The sequence below is a fragment of the Tubulanus polymorphus genome, chromosome 3, assembly GCF_964204645.1.
Source record: "Tubulanus polymorphus chromosome 3, tnTubPoly1.2, whole genome shotgun sequence".
Taxonomy (NCBI): Eukaryota; Metazoa; Nemertea; class Palaeonemertea; order Tubulaniformes; family Tubulanidae; genus Tubulanus; species Tubulanus polymorphus.
In genome coordinates this window covers 6,361,688-6,383,811 of record NC_134027.1, presented here as the reverse complement: position 1 = coordinate 6,383,811, position 22,124 = coordinate 6,361,688, and the positions used below count along the sequence as shown (strand labels likewise).

Here is a 22,124-nt window from a genome sequence, read left to right as displayed (position 1 = left end):
CTCCAAACTCATCATCGTACGCGATGAATGTCTCTTTACGTGCATATTTTGGAACAAGATTGGGCAGTCTTGGAATATGTAACCAATTGATTGGAACTACGACTAGAGAGTTTTGTCATTGATAATGATGTTTTGGTATTAGTGCTGTTTACAATTGATATTGTATTCGTTGTATTAAACATGTATTTGTGTGACAGATATCTCAGTGATAGCGTGCGAGCATCGCCCGAGGTATTCATGACCGGAATACCTATTTCCCCATCCATTATCTTGGAAGAGAGAATTTTTGGTTGCAGTTTTTTACTCCGATGTCCTCATTATCTAAGCCAGTAAATTATGACGTGAGGTATGGTTTTGATGTATTCAATGCATGGTCAGTTGTAATATAGCGTAACGCCGGGTAGATATCTACGGGTCCGGTAATTATGTCCACTGTAACCCAATTTGTTGTCGCTGCAGGTAATCGGGGATAATGTGGATACGATTGTCTATTGTCATTCATCGGTGGCGATAATAAACAAGTACCTGTCATTCGCACGTATTGACTGGTATAGAATCATGACTAGTCTCACCAACTCCCGCCCCTATTCCTCTGTATCGAAACCTGACTACAACTACTATCTAAGAGTAGTCTATACTCTTTAAAAGCTCAACTACTCCAAAAAATATTGAGATATTCTCATAATCAGAATCATTTCTAGTTCATTTTCAATTAGACCACTACTCTCGAAGTCAAATTACTCTGATTTTTTGTGAAAACTACTACAATTTGTGATATGAGGTAGTCTGGTGCGTAATCCCTTGCAATAAATGTGATGAATTCATTACTTCAGAATATGAAATAACATATGTTTCAAGCCTAGATGTTCAAACGCAAATTATTTACCAGTTTGTAACTCATAAATCCGACAGCCCAGTGTCTTCACCAGTTTCACTGTCCCATTGCTGAGGGTACTGATATTGTTGTATACGCGCTATCAAAAATACATAAAGAGGTAATGCATTTTTGATGCATGCAAAGCAAATTCTGACTTCGGCCATGTACATGAACTAAAAGACAAACTCAAGTGAAGTTTAGAAAAGAATTTTTGGCCACAGCATCGTCGAGGAAGAGTATATAACTCCTCGAAGGTTTTGTCGGATTCTTGAAAATGTCGCTGTGTTTCGCAGCTATATTTCACTAGATCAAACGAAACTATGAAATACATTTCGCCTATGGACGTGTGAATCGAGTGCTTCGATGGCTGAAGCCGTGCTCCTGCGTCTACTTACATCTGACTTCCATCGATGTTTACGAGCCGTTAAGAGCATTGTGGGTAATAGATCATTTCGAGCGGGCAGGTTGACTTCTGATGTTCGTTGTTAGTAGCCCTCGTCCATTGAACGGTGCACGGTTGTAAGGGTTCTTCATGGCGTGGTGGCTCGTGGTGTATAGTTTTGTCCACTCGGCTGTCTAGTCAAGCGCACGGTTACAGCGCCGCTTCGAAGCCCGTCCCCGCGGTTTAATGAAGCTTACGAAAATCAGTTTGATGCCGGGCAAAAAAATGATCAAAAGGCTGAACTTGTATTGACAAGGTTTCTTTCGGGTGCGTAGTTTATACGACTGATGTAGCAACGTCAATGTTGTAATGCGTACAATTTTCACGTTGATTTTCGATGTTGATATGTTTGGCTCAGTGAATACTACATTGACTGTTTTAGCTTGAAATAATTGACTTCAAAAAGGGACATATACTCCGGATTTGTAAGGTGAATGGATGGAGAGAAAAAAAATGATTGTATATTTTGGTCAAGTTGTTCAAGCACCTGTATAGAAACTGTCAATTCTTGTTTTATGAAGTGCGATTGATAATGGCCTAGTTCTAGTACAGGAGTAGTTTTTACTCTTATCTGAGATCTCAATCATTTCTCAAAAATATGAAAAATACTTGAAAATTTAAAAAGACTGTTCTAGTTCTTTTTACATTGAACTGATTTTTTCATGTCGTAACATTCATGTTTGGCGTGTCTTTGAATGGAATGTGCCGTTATCAGGCTTTGTTCTTGTCATTTCTATATTTCCGCGATTTATTATTTCTAAGTCATAGTTCATTTTGTCAAATACATATCTGCTCTTTCTTAATTTACCAAGAATCACCAACTTGGTGCTTGTCATAGAATATTACGAAATGTCAGTTCGAGAAAAAGACCAACAAAATGAAATATCCGATGCTGGAAGTAACCAAGATCATCATATAAGTAGCCTTTTGGATTGATATTATTAAATCTCTAGTGAAAATTGTGTCCACGATAATGAAAAATATAGTTATATCGACTTTAAAACCTTTGCCACCAGTTGAATGCATTCTGAAATCGATACGATATTCTTCGTTATATTTCTGAAACAATGAGACTTTTTATGAACTATGGCGTGGATTGTAAACCGAACAATGGACATTTTCTTGGCCTTTGGTCGATGTGTGTATTGCTGCAAGGGATACTTTCCATCAGTTCTTTTGAGTGATTTTGGGAAATTTTGCTTCGTCGCATAATGACAACATACGCGATTCTTCGGACCTTTTGTAAAGTGGAAACGAGAAACATGAGAAACCTTTCTTACTACTGAGGACACTGCTTCGAAAAACAAAGGATTAAAGGATTTCGTCGTGAAAAATGTCAAATTCATCCATTACCGTTCGTTCGTCGTCGATCCCCCGACACGCCCCTAATGAACATCTTCAAAATTTCTCAGCGTAAAAATGCGCGTGGCGTGTTATTTCTGAATGATGGTGGAACATGTTTGAATATTCGATATAATCCTCTCAAACGCAGTTATGAACATGGTCACGGATAAGTCCGGGCACTTTGCCTCTTCGATCGTGCCATTTACTGACGGCAAATCATTAGATTTCCGATCGAAGCCGAAGATCTTACATGATTCGCGTATTACGCTTACGCAAAATACACCTGAAAAATTCATCAGATCTGGTTTTTTCATTATTTGAAAATGAACCCTACACAAGATCCTAATTTATTTCTCCGAAAGATAGCATGTCGACTCTGATAAGTTCATCAGAAATGTAACTCCGCTCCTATTCTGAGCAGTTTGAACTTGCTGTTACATCATAACCAGCAATTTTTGAATTTAAATGGTGTCTAATATGCTATGTAACAAAACGTTTAACACAAAGACATAGAACCGAGCAGCCATATGAGGAAATAGATATTTCATGGAAAAAATGCGTTTTCAAATGCATCTATTTCAATAGTGTCACTTGTCGCTATTCAAGTCTATTACCGCCTTGAGGAACCAGTCTACGTATGGATGCCACAATTACTGACCATAAATGACTGCGATACCGGAACCAGTCCGATTAGACTGAACTACACATTCGTTTAACACGATCTACCATTACTGACCAGAAATGACCATCTTAAACTGGTCAATTAACTACAGACGACCGCGTAGAGATTTCCGTAACTGTTGTAGTACCCAGTGATTTGTTCTTTCCTCGGCGACAGCTTAGTCTGGAAATGGTGACTTGTCTTCGATGATCCATTTGAGTTCGGAACTTTATAAACGATGACCTTCCGAGCATTTCCGATTTGAATAGTGAAATAAACAAAAGCTTCGTTTGACTCCTACCTTTATAAGGCGTCGAGATATAAAACCTATGTTGATGACCTTTTTTGTGTTAAAAAATCATCGCATGTTTTTTTTGCGGAAAGCTCTGGTTAGCTGTGGGGTTGCTACCATTGTAAGCTTCGTTATTAAGAAAAAAGCTACTTTTTACGCTACGTTTACCATGTATAGACTTAAAGGGGAATGATGTCCATTACTTGGGTCATATTTGCTTTACAAATGACGCTCATCATTGCTCGGTTGTATTTTCTTTTACATCAAACGACATCAAGTAATAAAATGAAAATTTCATTAACACAACACTGGGCTGATGTCCGTCGCCTTGCAGGGACGAAACCATCAACTACGTCGACTTAATTAGATTTGAATAAAAATATCCCCGCCGATGACGGAGATTACTTAATGAAATCTGGCCAAGTGGACGGAATAGCTGAGACGTTTATGCGTAGCTGAAGTAATGCCTTTTTTCAGTTTCGTCACCATGAAATACCCTCGTAGGATTGATACCATTGTACTGGAAATTCCGTATCTGGCAAACGCGCAAAATTAGACAGATCGAGAGATGGCCATTTCTGGCTAATTTTGGAAATGATTCTTTTCATTTCTTCTCCAGAGTTTAGATGAATTGTTGATTAGTTGAAGTTTAGATGAATTGCCAGTAATTTACATATCCACGTGGAAAGACATGTAGACAATCACCCAATGGCAGAGATTTTGAAGCCAGGCATTGATTGTCATCGATCTCACCTGGTGCATTCCTTTCATAAGAAATCATCGTACTTCAGTCTAGAGATGTGAGAAGAAGCTTTGAATTTGTTATGCATTGAAAGTTATGCGTTTGTATTTGAAAACTGTCAAGACTTATGAGAAAAGATGAACTCGGAGTAAAGAGTGTTTGTATGATTATTATACTTCGCCGTATGGGAATCTGAAGTGATAGTGCCGTTAATTTGAAAGTTTACGTAAGTTTTACTCGTCCCGGGAGTCCCGCGATCTACGCACATCATTATATCAGTCATGGTTCGGCCCGACGGGAATAATAAGTCGGATTTATGCTTTTGTCACAGTTATACGCGTCTCGTAGGGGACTGGTGACGATCGGTTGTACAAGCAGAATAATCGCGATACAGACACTTTATCTCGTCTCTAGACATTCATTCGAACAGATGTGTACGTACTGGATTTGAGCTCATTTGAGTCACTTTCAGGCGATTTGATTGAAGACCAAATAAGTTGTTGGTCGTTTTCACGGCAAAATAGAAAGTTAATGACCTGCAATAGTCATGTTGCTTATAGTGGAGCCTCTTTCACCATCTCTATTACAAGCCATGTTCATTTGGCAGACTTAGGCAACTGATACTTCAGGTCAGCCCAAAAACTGTCAAAATCATTGGGGAGCTGCCAATACTACTGTGGCAATTGAGTATTCCACTTATGGCAAGTGAGGATCCACCAGGTTCGCTAGTAGTTACTCGGTCTTCCGAGTTCAGTTTCTTCTACATCTCAGTGAAAATTGAACGAACTTTTCTCTTGATAAATCAGTTATAGATAAAAAAATATACCAATTACTAGGTAGAAAAATAAATTCAGTGTGTATTTGGAGTGTTCTGTGATATGGGAGCCTAAAAATTTAGTTCAAAGTTGATTGAAAATGAACTAATTTTGACAACATAAGGCTGAGTGCTGGTCACGCCATCTGGTGGGATAGCTGGTGTTGCAGCTCCCCATTTCTGCTACATTCTGAATCTTTCTTACTCTGCTAGCAGGTTTCTCTGATATGGATGACGCCATATTCAATTGACGGAATTGACAGTTCACTCGGGCATGACTGGGTTTACCTAGTTACCTAACAAGAGTGTTTCTCCCAAACGCACGCAGCTAGAATACACTGAGTTTTAAATGGTCACATTTCATGAAAAAACTAACGCTTAGAGAGTTTTCAGAACTAAATCGGGTTAATGGTATTTAAACCCATCTATAAAATTAAACTGCATCAGACAGCTATAAAAAAAGTCGAGTTATCTTGTAAGTTTTCTCTTTTCGTTTTTTTGAATAATATCAGTGCATCGAATTCAGCCGTGATCGAATATAAATGTGCCGATAATTAGATTGCGCGTCCATTTGCTGACATTCGGCGGGCGACTAAAATTCATCATAAAGCATGAATATTTTACCCATCGAATGCGTGGTGGATGTAGTGTAGATATGTCACATCTACCACGGTAAATTCATTATACATGTACGATATGATATTCAAAACAAAAAATACCATGAATAAAAACGTACATGCTTTATTTGATAATGCGTTTCATTTAGATCAGGCAAGAAGAATGATGAGCCTAAAAGGTTTTCTAACGACTCTAGAGGCTTCAGAAATGGCCATTTCATGTCATCGGCGTGTTTGAACCTTGTTTTTTATTGAAGCGCGTCGAGCGTCCATCAAAACAGATCTATAATACGGGTTGAGGAAGCCTTGCAGCCGGCAACAAGATCATTTCGATACAAATATAGCCTTAAATATGCCTCATCTTGTATTTGTACTTAAGTACGCACTCGTGTGTGTTTGATAGCGTTGTGTCCGGTGGTGTTGTACGTCTTCGGGCTGTGGATATCGCCACCTTAATGCCTCTTACGTTTTCAGCACATCAAAGTGACGGAACGTCACGAACGCTGCAAACTTTGACAGCTCGCGGGCTTGCAAATACACGTCAATTAGTTAAATTAAGTAAATTGTACTTTGCGTGTTGAAGATCTGGTTGGTTTTTTTCTGACGTGTATCACTTTGGCGTGTACGTTTCCCGGCGAAAGTTCAAAAACTAATATTCCTCAGTAGTGCCTCGGTGTTGGATATTAATTCTATTTAGTCGTTGAAGAATCTTACAGTCACAACTCTCATATTTTACGATTAATCCAATGAAACCATTCCTAATATTAGTTTTATAAACAGTAGATAGTGAAGTAATATGTCGAAGTGTTACTTACAGTTAAATGAATGCCTTTATAAATATAAAATGGATAAATTGGATGGTGTTTCCTGTGGACAAGAGTCATTGCAACATCGCCTTTTTGGCTTGAACACCGTTTGAATACATGCAGTAGTATATGGAAAAGCATTTTTCATGTGACACTTTTCATGAGCGTATGAAGAAAGTGCGAGACAGATGAAATTTATTGAAAGCCACGCTGCCGGCATTTCGTGCTAGAAAGCCGCTATCTCAGGCGCCGATAAAAAACACCGAATGTAATTTCACCTGCATAGCCTCCTGCGATAAATACTATCAGTAGCAAAGGACAAATATTTAATTTCTTCAACCCCTAATATGCTGTATAGCGCACGCTTTTAGTCATCTTACAAACCAAGTGTTGAGTTGAGGTAGGTTCATCTTGTTCTTATAACTTAGGTGACGAAATGATACTTCGGTTAGTTCAAGTTTTATAAATACACTGCGAATCGGGACCAACCGTGAAAGCGAAGTATTCTATTTCAAATTCAAGTTTATTAACAGTTTTACATTTAATATGTTACAAAGCTCGGCTTAGTTTTTTTGCGTCTAGTTAAATAGTGCCTAGTTTTTAAATCTCATTGATCTTATTGACAAATATACAATGTACATGGTTTGTTAGACAGACATTCACGGGACAAAACTTTAAAAAGATTATATTTATATAGTCTTTGATGGTGTTTTCCTATTTTAGAAAGACGAAAGTCTTACCTCAACGATATTCTATTGATATATTTGCACTGTCGCGATCTTATTCTAGTGCTGTACTGTGAATCCCATTTCTCAGGTTTTGATCGCCATTTGAAATTCTTCTCGCAGTGAGGCTGATTAAAGCGTTACTCAATTCTCTGGTGGGTTATTTTACCGCGGGGTTTCAATTTCTCAATGACAAATTTGATTAAGACATTTGACTGGTAAGTGGAACTGAGTTTAATGCGAAAATCTACGACGCGGTGAAAGGCATTTGATTTTAATTTGAAAATCATTCTCATTGAGATAATTATGAAACAAACTGCTTTTTAATCGCTGCTGTTGCCTTTAAATGGAAAATGATTTATTAGGAAGGTAACGAGATTGTTTATATCCCATTGGTCCATGCTTAGGATTTTTGTAATAGTGTTATCTCATGACTCCTGTGCGATTTGTAAACATCAAGTTGACGCCAAATGCGCTTTTGCCAAAAACTATTAGATCGGTTATCGAAACCGGGCCAGAGGTTAACTTAGACATAAACCTTTGGCTTAGGCTGATCTAAGCCTTCTCTGCACAATACTGCAGAATCGTAAATACCAATATTGAAACTTAGAAATTTAGTGTCCTTAACAATATGAACAGTACCTTATAAACCTGTGAAGTGTTTATTTGATAAATTATGAGTTTTCCGACTTAAATCTGGTTGAGAATACGCTATGCTGAAAATAAGACTTCCTTTTAAATAAGGTGTTGATTGTCTCGGGATTGTAGAATTATCCAATCTTCCTGTTTTTCGTACTAGTCATACGAAATAAGGAAATTCTCAAGATAAGGGGGATTTGAAATACTGCTATGGATTGTGTAAATTAGTTATTATTGGTCCATTTTATAGAATGGCCTAACATTTAATTTTTGTTAATGACTGACAAAACTGAGTCATTCAGTGAACCAAGCCCTAGGTCTTCTCTGATGTTATATATTCTGCAGTTTATATCTTCGATTCATTACCAGGTAATAAATACATCTCTAAGTCACTCAGAAACGGTAGTTCTGACTGTATGATCTTTTGAATCGCATTTAAGATTTTGCCATCTGTATATGACAGTAACTGTCTGTTAGGCAATAGTAAAGACAACAGGCGTTTTATGTACTGATGATAGTCGTGAAGTCGCACTTCAGCAAACTCTTTCTGTATACAGTGAGGTCATAAAGTCGATGAACAAAGAATAAAGTTTCTCTTTCTGGTCGCAATTCAAGCATCATTTTTCGCAATATTGCCTCTGCATTGTGTTGACAGTGCGTTGCGTCGAGTGTCATGATTCCTACGATTTGTGTTTACAGAAGTATGTGCAAGTGGTCAATTACGCCGGTCATCATCGGTCATCATCGTGTATATATGACGACTTCTTATTCCTTTGATCAATTAGACAAGCCGAGAGACGGAGAGAGAGTTGGCGGTCTTTGTAGTTTTTTGAGGCGTTTTCAGCGACGGTTTCTTTGTTTAGTGACGTCCGGCTGGGTGTTATGCCATCGGCGAATCTCCATTTTCAAGTGGTCAGTCGTGGATTCTCAGCTCGTCCACTTAGAATGTGTAATGACCGAGAATGTGGTTTGTAAACTGACCACTGCGTGTTAGGACTGCGTGATTTGACTTCATAAGCACATACTTAACATAGTTGTGCCACGACATGACATTTTGTCTACGTATATTGTCCACTCAGCATCACTTGTGCTACTCACTGGGTCGCGATTTTCGCTTTTTTCACGCTATTCAAGAATGCTGGAATATTTGCCAGGAAGGAAACCTTAAATTCAGATTTCCAAGGTGCCGAAGATCCTGTCCAAATAAATCATATTCAACTCGCGCTGAAGATGGCCCTCCAATTTGCCGACGTCTTTATCTGGTCTACTTCACCGATGAAGTTGAGAAATCAGATTTTTAGCGAACTAATAACTTTTCTTAGCAATACATGAAATGTTATGATATAATACGTGACATGATATATTAATGCGTTGTGTCAAGTTATCTTTTTTGTGTCTGCGTAGAGAAACCTTCAAGTGCGTACCTACTGCCGAGTTGTATAGTTTTACAGCACTTTCACTAGTTTCGAGTATGCGGTATTGAATATCATGATAGCCACATGAGATTTGTCACCAGCTACGTCTTCACAACTGTCACGGAATCGTATTTCAAATTCGACTTCACGTGATGCGTCGGAACAGGATTTGTTGGATAAACAGGCGATATCCGTTCATATATTGATGAATTTCGTTTGATGTTTCGATTGACGAAATTCTTATGAACTTTACGCACACATTTATTTTTCAGTTCTTGAAAAAATACAAGAAAGTGAAACTCTGTACGCCTGAACAGTAATGCCACGCGGGGAATATTGCGAATGTTTTTTTCATAAGATAAATACCTATTCATATTTTGTGTAGAAGTTAATTAGTGAAGACTTACCCGCGCGGACCTTTGTTATGAGAAGTTTGCTGTTTACAATTAAAGATGCTAAATTTAGAGGTTTTTTACAATAGGGGTATGGTCGATTCTTAGGTATGATGTTTATTACGAATCAGCTGTCAATTGCGTTGCTACGTTCTGCTGTGTTTATGCATATTTCGCTTTGTTTTCGACATTTATAACAAACCGTGCAATCATTTGTAAAGGTTTAGACCCTGCATGAATGAAGCGCAGCATTTGACTGCAGTTGTAGCTGCGGCGCAATTTCAGGCTCTATCTAAATAAATCAACGATTTATCCGTCTGTTGAGGCGAGTTTTTTTTATCCCTCTCATAGAGTTAAGCTACCCTGAAAAGGAGACTTTGTTTACAATAAAGAAACGGGCAAAAATTGCATTTGTTTTGAGTTGTATACAACTGGTAACAACTTATACATGTGTCAGATTTTCAAAAGCTGATCACATTTACTAGGTGAGATGTGAATCTACCATTTGTCTTTGACATCCTTGGCATCTTTGTTTTGTTAAACAAATTTGATGAGTTATGAACTTTTAAATAGTTTCAGTTTATATACGATACAATGTATATATGTAATATATACCTGGTATATGTATATAATCTGTATACGTGTGTATGCTGAACTTTTTAGGAATAATTTCATTAATGAAAATTCGAGAAAATGTCGCAGTCCATGACATTAGGATAACATCATCTGACCTAATAAGTCTGCAATTTTTTCTGTGTTTCAGACTGATGTTGATGAATGTTTGTCCATCCACTTTTCAGTTGTCCATCCACATTTTTGTTACTATTTCATGTATTGGTCCTTGGTTCGGTTTCTTCCTTTTCTATTCACGTCCATGCACGCGTACCATTTGGGAAGCGCTCCATATTTCAGCTCATGAAAGCACGGCTGCTGACATTACACTGATGCTGCATGATAGATTCATCACCGATGGCTCGATGCTGATGATGCTAAATGTTACGTCATTGGCTAGCACGACCGATGCCACCGATCTGCAACACGTGCAGCAATCAATTGATGCAATATAACGACTGATAGCGAAGAGGGAGGGAGGAACGCAGGCCGAGTTTATATGATTCATCATGATGTAATGATTGGGTAGTGGCTGGTAAGGGGCAAGTCACTATGCCAGTTAACTTTTACTAAGCGGGTAAATTATGAGCTGTTACTAGCTACTAATCGACTGAATGCATTATGTAAATGGAATGCCATTCAATCTGAAGCATCAAGTATACATATGATGAGGCTTCCAGTCGGCTACGTTAGCTGTCTTTTAAGATAACTCAGTCTAGTTGGTTGCGTGGAAGATCTTCGTTACAAATCTCTACATGCATGCGCTGAATTGTTGGCATTTAGGGGTGCACCAATATTCACCAGCTGTTTGGCGTTATCGAGCTTGGACATATCGTAAAGGTACGTGGCATTGATCATTACATCATTGTTCGTTAGCCTAAAGTTTTGTTTGTTTATGTGGTGTTAAGCTTGTGTTTGACAACAGGCCACTGTGGACGTTTGACAAGTGGCTCTGTGCTTTATTAAGTCAACTGTCTTATATACCAGAGGCTCGGTGGTCAAGCCCGGTGCATGCTAACTCAAACTTCGATAAAAAATCATGACAATGCTGTTTCATTTTGATACCCGGTATTAATTATCTGAGCCATAACAAATACTAGTACCTTGTGAATACTTTTCTAACTGTTCGTTGAAAGATTTGCAAATATTTCATCTTACAATGTTGCTTTTAGCAAAATTAATGCTCAAGCTGCAATGAGACAATAGTTGACTACACCATGTGCTGCACCATTGAATCCTTGTTGAGAAACATATGCATTTCATAGTCATACAAAATTCATTGGAAACTTGCAGGGCTTTTATTACAACCCCCTAACGCGACATAAGAAATACTTGCTTCCACCAGTAAAGCTTCTGTTTTTCGCTCTCTGTTTTTTAAATGAAATAACACTTTACTGCGCTTTTGAAAAAATCATTGAAATTCGATGCTGTTGTAGGAAACGGAAAAAAACGAGCTGTTCACTTAGATATTAGACACGAAAACTGGAATAAAGATTGAATCGAAAAAATACAAAAACTGTCACATAGTCGTTCCCGTTACTATAAGTGAGAGAAAGGTTTAGAAAAAATATCTTTTCATAGTTCGTACCTTGAGCTTCGGTGTAAGCTACCTGGAATGTAGGCTATACACTTTTTGAACTGCTGAGCTTTTCGTTAAAAACTGAAATGTTTGACAATGCTTGAAACTGAAATTTAAAACACTTTTTACAACCGACGCTTGTAGTTTACTACTGTTTAGTTAGAAAGTAAACAACGAAGTCTGACGTTGTTTGTGGCTACAGACTCATATCCTCAGGGTGACAAACCTTTTCTGTTATTATTTGTATACAACTCGCGAAGAATTTCAGGTATTTTCGAATCCATCTTTTTTTAGAATCCTCACCTCGTTTCTATTGCGATATTCTCGTTTATATCTAACCTAGCATCATTTCCTCCTAAGGGTTCTGGTTTTTTGGGTCCGAGAACCGGTTTCATGAAAAAAGTGTTTGCATAATACATGAGGTAACCAACAACGATTTAACTAACAATTTAAGTCTAACTTTTTCGTGAAACTGAACCCAGGACGCAGTTCCACAACTATAAATTAAATTTCATTAGAGTTATGAATAGAAAATAATCCAAATAGATTTAACTCTAATATTTAAATCAAATCAGTTTATATATGAATCTTAAAATTTTAATTCGTCTATAAAATCGCACCAGAAAATCTCTTTTATACAATGATATCTGGCCCATGGTGAGCTTTTTTTGGGGGGCGGTTTTATTTAAAGAAAAAGGGCACCGTCTAGAGGGGCACTTGACTACTGGAAAAGGATATACATCTTGAATATGTACCTAAATAATTCATTTGAGGATAGATAACTTATCATTTTCCAAAAAGAACATGAAAATTGAATATCACAATTTTTCGCAAAAATCTTTGATCGAATTTGAAAACATTTTGAAGACAGTTTGAAAATTTTAGACGGTTCGTTCACTACCCCCCGGACTCCTTCGGCACGGGCCTGGATATGTATTCACAAATAAAGTTTGGAGATCGAATAAAGAATATTTGTATACATGAATTATTAACAATCTATAAATATGAATGAAAAATACGGCACGGTTGAACGATACCCTGTGGTATTGCATCGTAAATTATACGTGATGAGTAAATTACAGCCGCGCGATCGGAAATGATGCGCCATAGTTTTTCCACTGACAAAAATGACCGAATGTTACGCTTGATGACTAAATGAAGTCATCTGTATGCGGCACGTTTGACCTGCACGTAACGCGAAATATATTTCATAACTGGACATCCGGCTACGAGAGATACAGATGGACATTTTCAGCGTGTAATTCTGATTTACAGCGATTCCGAAGTGACCGTTGTCACATATTTTTTTTCAGTCCAATTTGCTATTGATGTATTTCCGAGCGTAACGAACGATAATTTATTAGCTATCGGACAATTTGTTCGAAGACGATCTGATCTGATGAATTGGTATTACGATATTTCGGCCGTAAAGGAGTGAATAATTCGTTATTTTTACTGGGTAATCGCGGACAACCCAATCGTCAGTTTTAGAAAAATAGCTTAATTACGATTGAATTTTGTTGCTCAGAACTTTCTTACATTCGACAGTTTGAATAAAACATTTAAATCCAATTTATTCATTGAATTATCGCCCGAATCTACACAAATTTGTAATAGAACAATTTCACTTGTTATTATTGTATCAAGTTAAATTATTTTGCCAAACCAACAAAACTGTTTTGTATGTGGTACTTGATGGTATATTTTACTATAACTCAGTCCTATTTGACCGCGATCAAAAAATATATAAATGTACCATGTGTATGTGTGTTATACATTATATATACATGTAAGAAGGTCTGCGGAGGGCTTACACTGATGAAAGCAGTACACGATATTCTTCCTCTTTCTTGTCTCTCTTTTTTCTGTATTTATCGCGTCCATGAACGTTCCTTTGTATGTAGAACGCGACTAGATTACGAGTTTCTTCGCCATGACAGACGCTGACGCCCAAATGGACATGAAGCTTACGCATGTCTGCTTAGAGTTCTTTCTCCTTTCTTGCTCTTGCTTTTAAAACTGACTACTACTCAACCAACTTAGGGACAGTGTCAAAACATCAATGCTTCATTCTATGTGAAGAACCCGCTAGTAATTTATGACCCTCCACCTCGCCAAACAAACCGCATGACAAAAAGGTATTGATTTTGAGCTGTGGTAATATATACCCATGAACCAGTCGAATGTTCATCTGTGGAACAATATGAAATCACATAAACATCTGATTCCTGAAAACTAAAAGATATTTACATCTCATAAAATTGTCAATTTATAGTGGAACCTCGCTCAATGTAGGAACTAGGAAAGACCCTGTGGACCCTACTTCTAAGGAACCCTTTTCCAGTGAACTCTCAGTTATTACAACAGTTTTTATTATTGCTTGTTTGTTTGTTTAGAACGAGGTTCCACTGAATAAAGTTACATAAGTACACCAGGAGAAAGAGATATGTACTGGTTTCTTGTTACCGTCAATATACTAAAAATGTATTTTTGAAAAAGCTTCCATTTTACTATGTCATAATACTCATTCGCCAGCAAGCTTTCACTGCTACTTCACTTAAACCAATTGTAAGCCCAACACCTTAAAGAACGCAAACTTACTCCATTACAGCCGCTTAAATCTGACGCTTTTTCCCAGGTAACTTATTACCGTCATCATTTGACCTTGCTGTGGACAAAAATCTTGTTATGGAGTCTGTATCGGTTGTGTATCTTGGGAGTTTCCTCCACCTGAGCAGACTTACTAATTTACTCATAGTTTAAGCCTACACATCATGTCTGCGATCTCAATCATTCATTACGATGCTTCGTTTCAATCTATTACTAACAGGTTTCAGTTTTTGAAAGAGTTTTTTAACACATTTTAAAAATTTTGAAATCTACTAGGTACCTAAAACTTAAGACGTGATCACACAATCGTTTTTGGGCGAGACCAAAATTTGATTGCGTTCAAACTGGTTCTGTGACTCATTTCACTTTGTTTGAGCCTTATTTAGTTTCAAGTGGGTGATCTGCGTGTGAATGCACCCTCTTCCAGCACGGCCAAATTTGGGACCAAATTTGACCTGGGCCTGATCCGGGCAAAATCGTCTCCGTGTGATTGCAGCTTCAAGATGTTAGTAACAGCTTCAAGTTTCATTGTCCATCCAAACTTTTTTATTGTGAAATTAGACTTATATACAAATGGAATGAAAGTATGCTTTGTAATTCATATGTTACCTGATTTCCAATTACGTAACTATCTTAGTTTAGCATTGTCACTGCTGATCTGGAAAAAAAGTAAACGCATCGAAGTGTGTTCAATCGCTTTTTGAGCATTGATTGCGATCGAACGCACTTCGATGCACAAACGAAAAAATATCTATGAAACTATGATATTTTTCATGCAGTTACTATACTGGACTTGGCTCGAATTTAAAAAACGAATAAATCGCTTCATTTAATGCGTGCCTCGTAAGTTACGAGTCCCCGGGTATAACGGGGCCTGGGTTGTAATGTCTTCATTGGCTGCGTTATCGTTGTAATCGCTGTAACGATATCGCATGCATCGAGGGCACGGGCTCGCATAAAATAATTAATACAACGGCACAATTACGACCGTCTCGTCCCCGCTGACTTGTTGGAATGAATTCAGTGACTATCGTAGTTCCGATAAGAATTAGTCGATCATTAAGTACACGTTATAACCGAATCGGAGACATTCACGATGGCTCTGCACTCGCGTTCGCTTTTTATAATGGACGCATTCGAAAGAAACATGACCGTCTTGGGAATGAACGCCAGATTTCTATCTGACTATTTTCAGCTTTTATCGCTGTGTACAATTCTTGGAAGTGACTTGTATATAAAACTTACAAAAAATCGCACCGCTTACACAACCCGGCTCGGTTTTCTCTTTTCGCGTGCAAATGTAATTTAAATCATTGTTTTGTCAAAAATGAATGATTTAAAAACTTTACGATGACTGAAACATTTCACTCTCCTTGGCATTTTCATTATGTATACAAAAATATCTACTTGTATGGCTGTTATCGACTTCGAAAGACTTCGAAAATGAGAAATGGAGAAAATTGTGAAAAAGTTAGTCGCGATCCTTACATCATCTTTGTAGATGATTCTGTTTACCTCTGATGAATAACTTATACAAGATGTTATTTATTCTAAAAGTTCTGTTGTTTTTGTTTGCGCTTTTTACCACATCTCGATTCCGGTGTAGGCTATCACTCTCTGAGGTGTGAGCCGATTTAGTGACTCGCTAATGTCGATATCGTTGTTATTTGTACAGGACAAACGGGAAAACGTGTGGTAAATGAATCTAGTCCTAATATCTGTTTACATAATTGTGTTTTATGGTCATAGAACTAGAAACGCAAATGTGGCCCGTGCTGCTAGACACATAAAATCAGTGTCCAGCGCAATCATTACCTAGCTAGTGTCGTATAACTGAGTCGACCTGTTTTATTGGACGTCTGGGTATGGGTATGATACGCTAGCGTTTTAATAGCGTTTTAAGCCGTTATCGGCCTCTGGAACATAGTTGTAAAAATGAATGCGGATGAATGTAAGTTGATATATGGTGTTTTTATTCACATCAATTTCACGAATAATTTCAGAACTGTTTATGCGCTTTTGTTGTGTGAAATGGAAACCTTCGATCGGGATCTATAATTTGATGTTGCAAACTAAGCAAATTGATGATTTCTTAACTTGTAGACGATAACCGGACGTTGTACTAGACCTGCTTCATGTGTAAATGCGATGAAAAATATGTTTGACAGTTTGTTGAAGTCTTCATGATAATCAGCCATACTGTTAGTTAATGGTTGAAGTCTCGGTGTAAAACGTAAGTTCATGGTGTACTACCGACTAAGCTGAAGCTGCGGAATTGTCGGAATTGTCGTTGGCGCAATCTCATCTGCTCACGTTTCGCCGTGATTATCGCAAATCAGATAGAAACCACTGCCAGTATTGTCTGGCTCTAGTCCGTTGTCCGGCCTGATAAAGACATGCGAAAAAAACATGAATAGATATCACGCATGCGAGGTTTCATTAATGAAATAAGTTGGATTGTCGTCCGGCCGGGAAACATGGCTGATCCTTTGGACGATATTTGCGGCTTTGTCCACGACGATGTGTGAAGCCCCAGCGCGCTATTGACGGTCAGTATCTGATATAACATATAATGACGAATGTGACCAAGATCTTCTGCCAGTCACTACAACCATTACTCATTCTGGACATGTCTGAATCCCGGGGCAACAGTTCTACAGTTTTGATGCCTGTTTTCTGACTCAGTGCCCTGGATGATGGTACCGCAGTTGCTTGTCAATACAGCGCTGGTTCGTCGAGGTCTTTTCATGAATTTTTTCTCGGGGTCGATGCGTTTGGCAATAGCTCACCCGCTTTGTTTTCAAAAAGGTTGGAAAGTCTCCCGTCAACATCCGTCGAATAATGTAGTTATCAATAACAGTAGAATCACAGCCTCGCAGTAATAAACGAACTTAGACGAGTATTATATGAGTTCATTGAATACCTGATAGACGTCGCTAGTCTCATTGCCCGCAGTTGCTATCTCTCTAGATATTTTTACTGATGATCTCTGGCTTAAAGTATTCGTTTGTCTGAAAGGGGCATTTTAAGCCTCATTGTGCTAAAACATGTAAGTAATCAACATAATTTCTGATTAAGGTAACTTTTCTATGACGACAAATTTTTTCAATGACAACTTCAAGTTATTATTATTTCTGAAGACCACTTTTTTGCTAATCAATTATGTCATATTCACATCGCTTTGTATCTCGGATAATGTTCTATCGCTTTCAACCAAAAAAGTCTCTCTCAGCTTTGGTATCATTCGGTATTTCCTGAGGCAATCTTCGCCCCTATAATGTCTGGTTCACTGATATCTCTAAGTCTTATGTTTCTTAGAAGTTTATTTTTGCAGAAACTTTCGAGACATTTTTTTCCCGTACATACATATCGAAATATATATATATATATATATATATATATATATATATATATATATATGTATATATATATATATATATATATATATATATATATGAAGGTATATACGTAGCTTAGATTTTACACTTTGCAGCACAACTATACAGATAACCCAGACAAAATAAAAAAAGCAAAGCACATTTTTTAGGAGTACCTGTTATGTTTATATATTCATTGGTACATTCATCGTATGAAGCGCACGTATATATCCTGCAAAGTTTGTAAAAAGTTTTAAGAAAGTTTGCCAAAGACTAAACGTTGTTTCACGTTATATATATATATATATATATATATATATATGTATATATATATTTCCTAATGCCAAAAACCTCACCCCTAGATCCCGGGGTTCTAACTTATTTTTGCGAACCTGAATGGTGTGATGGAGATGTAATGTTATTCAAGACAGAGTTTAAAAAATGTTTACTAACTAAAAACGGCTGTTTTATTATACATGTTGGATAATTCCACATCAGATTGCAATGCACAGATTTGTAATTCTCCGTATAGAGATTGGCAGTTAAGTTGAGATTAGATACATATTAATATACAAATATATATTTTGTATGCATTCACTGATAATAACAGTAATGGTTTCAGGCTGTTTCATCATATTCGAAAATAATGCCCGCAATTTCAATATTCTGGAAAGCTCTAACTACCGTGTCAGGTTGACCCTATTGGGTGTGATATGATCTGATCGATAACGCTATTTCCTCCTCAAATACTGTTGGAAACAAACAGTCCTAGGTCCGCTTCTTTGTAATCATGTTATTGTTGTTTTCTTGGGGAGACTCCATCAATCTCATGCTTATAAGATTAGCTTTTGCAGTCAACTTCAGCTTACAATAGCCAAGATCTTTTCAGCCGAATATATATATGTATGAACGTTGTTGTGGTAATATTCAGTCGTGGGTCTCATTTCGTTAAAGACAGGCGAGTACCACCTCAGCCGGTACTATGTGCATATTTTATCATTCAAGAGCGGGCTTCGATTTTGCCATGTACATATTGGGGATAGAGAATAGTGCTTGATGTATAAATGGACAATTAGAGCGCGAGTAATAAGCTTCCCCACCCACGTAAATGTAACGACACCGTTTCATCTCCTCTCGCCGGTCACTCGAAACACCGGGTTTGAATCCGATGTGAACGTGATACTTAGGCCCGATAGACTAGACAGGTTCGAATCCCGTGCGTGGGAGGGTGCTTGAAATATGGAACCTGAAGTATATTCATTCATTCTTCGACAAAGTTATCAACTACTGCTGCAGTTGTTGCCTCGGCGCGACGACCTGATCCGATTTGGCAGAAAATTCTTCCTTTATCTTTTATCGGGGTTCATACTTAAACAATGCAGCTAATCCGTCTCGCTAGCGTTACGAGGTTTCCGTTGTAATCAATCGTTTCTCCTTTTAGTCGAGAATCGTGTAACTGAAATATTTTTGCGCCGTAATTCTCCCTTTCCTCTCTCTCTCTCCGGAGAAAAGAAGTTGGGTCGGAGCCATCACTTTTGCGTGATTATAAATAATGTGTATATATGTATTGAAATGGTATTGTAGTAAATAAGGTATGCTTCCGTAATATGCACAAACCCTGGATATAAGCCGGTATGTGGAGCAACTTTTGTCAGTAATAGATTTTTATATAATGACTATTATGGAGTTTTTGTTGTAGGGTTTTTTCTGCAAAGTATGCAGTTTTTGGTTCGACCTTTGAGATCTTGAAATTATCGCACGCCTATACATGGATGATAGTTGAACTACCATCCATGTATAAAGTGTGCAATTAGGATAAGGATACAGGTAAAGGTAAAGTAGAAGGGTTAGAATTAGGTAGCGTTAGGTATAGCGTAGGTGCAACCTTTTGATCGAGATTCAAGAAGTTTATCTAACCACGCGCATTTGTCTGTTGAGTGTATCCCGACAATTTATTCCATCGTTCGAATTAAATTTGGCTATAACTAAAAATATTAATTGCCAATCCAGCGAACTCTATTCAAATGTAGATAAAACTGTCTCGTCGGAGATTTGAAGGGTGTTTGAGCGGTTAATTCGTCGCCAGTGAACACAAGCTAGCCGGATTGTGTGTGACAGCATTAATGCGCGAGTCCTTCAGCAGCATGCCTCATTTCGGTCCTGTCAACTCGAGTCAGTCGAATTCATGATTGTGGAAAATTTTCAAAGAAGCGCTAATATACAATCTTAAAGGAATGAGGTAAGAATCGTTGTTAATTAACCGGCCATTCTGCGATGACGACGGAATTTCGCCTGCAGATATATATCAATAAGCGTAACTGGAGTTGTGGCAATAAGAAATAGTCGTATTGTTTCCTTTGACAACTATCGGAGTTTGTATGTTGAAGTGGTAGTGCTCATCCGGGTTTTCCTTCGCGACTCATTCACTATTTCTATTTGTCGTATCTCGAGTTTCACTCTCAACATTTATCAGTTAACATTAGTTTTTAACGGGCGACACATTCATTTCAAACATGACACTTTAAATTGAAATTTAAAAAGAAATTGGCAAATTCGCTCTGCTTTTGAGGGGGAGTTTTCCCCGAGTGTGGTAAAAACCTAGAAACCACAATTTCATTCAAGTATCGTTGATAATTGGAGAATTCTTTTATTCTTTTATCGCAAAAATTGAAATACTCTGTACTAGTAGCAAATAATTAGATCTATCAGTGCACAGGTGTGGTAGTCCAGATTTTGATTAATGCCTGACCTTTCGGAAATTAATATTTTTTGACTTTTGCCGGCACGAACTTCGTCGGTTTATCGCCGATTGATATTTGTTTTGTTCTTAATGAGTCTCGTTTTAGCTTCATTTCCTGCGACTTGTTTGCCGTATCATGTTCGACTCCCATAATGCATCGGCGTCACGAGGTGGTGGTGACGTACCGTGCCGGAGATCGTTTCCGGTAAATTCAAAACATTTGCCGAAAGTGCAATTTGTATAATGCACAACATCCGGAATAGTTATGGACTCGCCCTATTGTTGCGTTTATCTTTGCAGTTTCATCAGTTTTTCTGTGCCCGTCGCACATTTATTTCGAACGTGTTCAGAACACCTTTCCAGTTGGTTTGTCGCGTGCTGTGACACGCTGATAGCCCGCGCGGCCATTTATTACACGAAATTTACAAAATTTCCGATTGTAACGAGGATGAATTGTACTCCAGAGAGATACGTCTATGATTCAGACACACCGGACAGGAGAATCGACGAGGGAAATAACCACTTCCCTTACTTAAACTGCTATCATACGTCATTACGTAATAACATTCGTATGGTTACTACCCGTATTAGATCTAAGGTCATAAATGGTCATTTCCGTGGTCATTTATATCGTTTTGTATTCCATAATTTTACCCAATTTTACTCAATGAAAGAGCTGATTTTACAAGATTCATATATACGAATCATTTATCTCAATAGCCAAACGAGAAGAGCTAGACTGTCATAGAAACAGACAATGCTTCGTTTTTCATTGTTTGAATTGTGCAGTTGACTTTTTAAGGTAATCACGCTTTTAGTGTCAGAATTAATTAACCGTGAAGACGACAAGCAGCAACACGTCGCATTCTGAAATGATCTCGAGAATATTCAAATAGAACTCTTTAGATCAAATGTTACATACATAAATCGCGTTGAAATATTTGAGCGTTTTATGTAAAGCATTTCACAAACAACATCTTTCATTTACGAGACGACCGAGGCTGCAAGCAACTTACATATTCTGAAATTCTCAATTTTTTTCTGTCACTGAATATCTTCTAGTCCAGATTCATCAATAAATAGGACAAAGAGACGCGACTACTAATTAATTCCATATCAACTTGACCGATCCTCAAAGCAGTGAACTGGCATTTATAGGAAATTGCCCTTATTGATAGTATGAGACTCACAGAAATCAGAGAATTGATAATTATTTGAAATTACAACCGTAATTCGAGTCTCAAATCGTGATCCTGGGTTTAATGTGTAACAATTAACATCTTCGTCTGTATACTAATGCTCGAAGAGAAATATGTCATCTTAGTACAGATTACAAGTCGCATCAACAGAAATTCGAGTCACTTTGACCACAGATGCTGTCACTAGGTTATTAGTATTCTGTCAAGACTTCGAGACTTTAATCATGATTTGCCGATGTTT

The 22,124-nt window shown here is 37.7% G+C and overlaps 1 protein-coding gene across 1 annotated transcript in view; it reads left to right on the top strand.

Annotated features, from left to right (window-relative positions):
• LOC141901473 (uncharacterized) overlaps positions 1 to 22,124 on the top strand; it is a 116,932-nt gene that overhangs the window by 20,852 nt on the left and 73,956 nt on the right. The gene's annotated exons all lie outside the window — the stretch shown is intronic.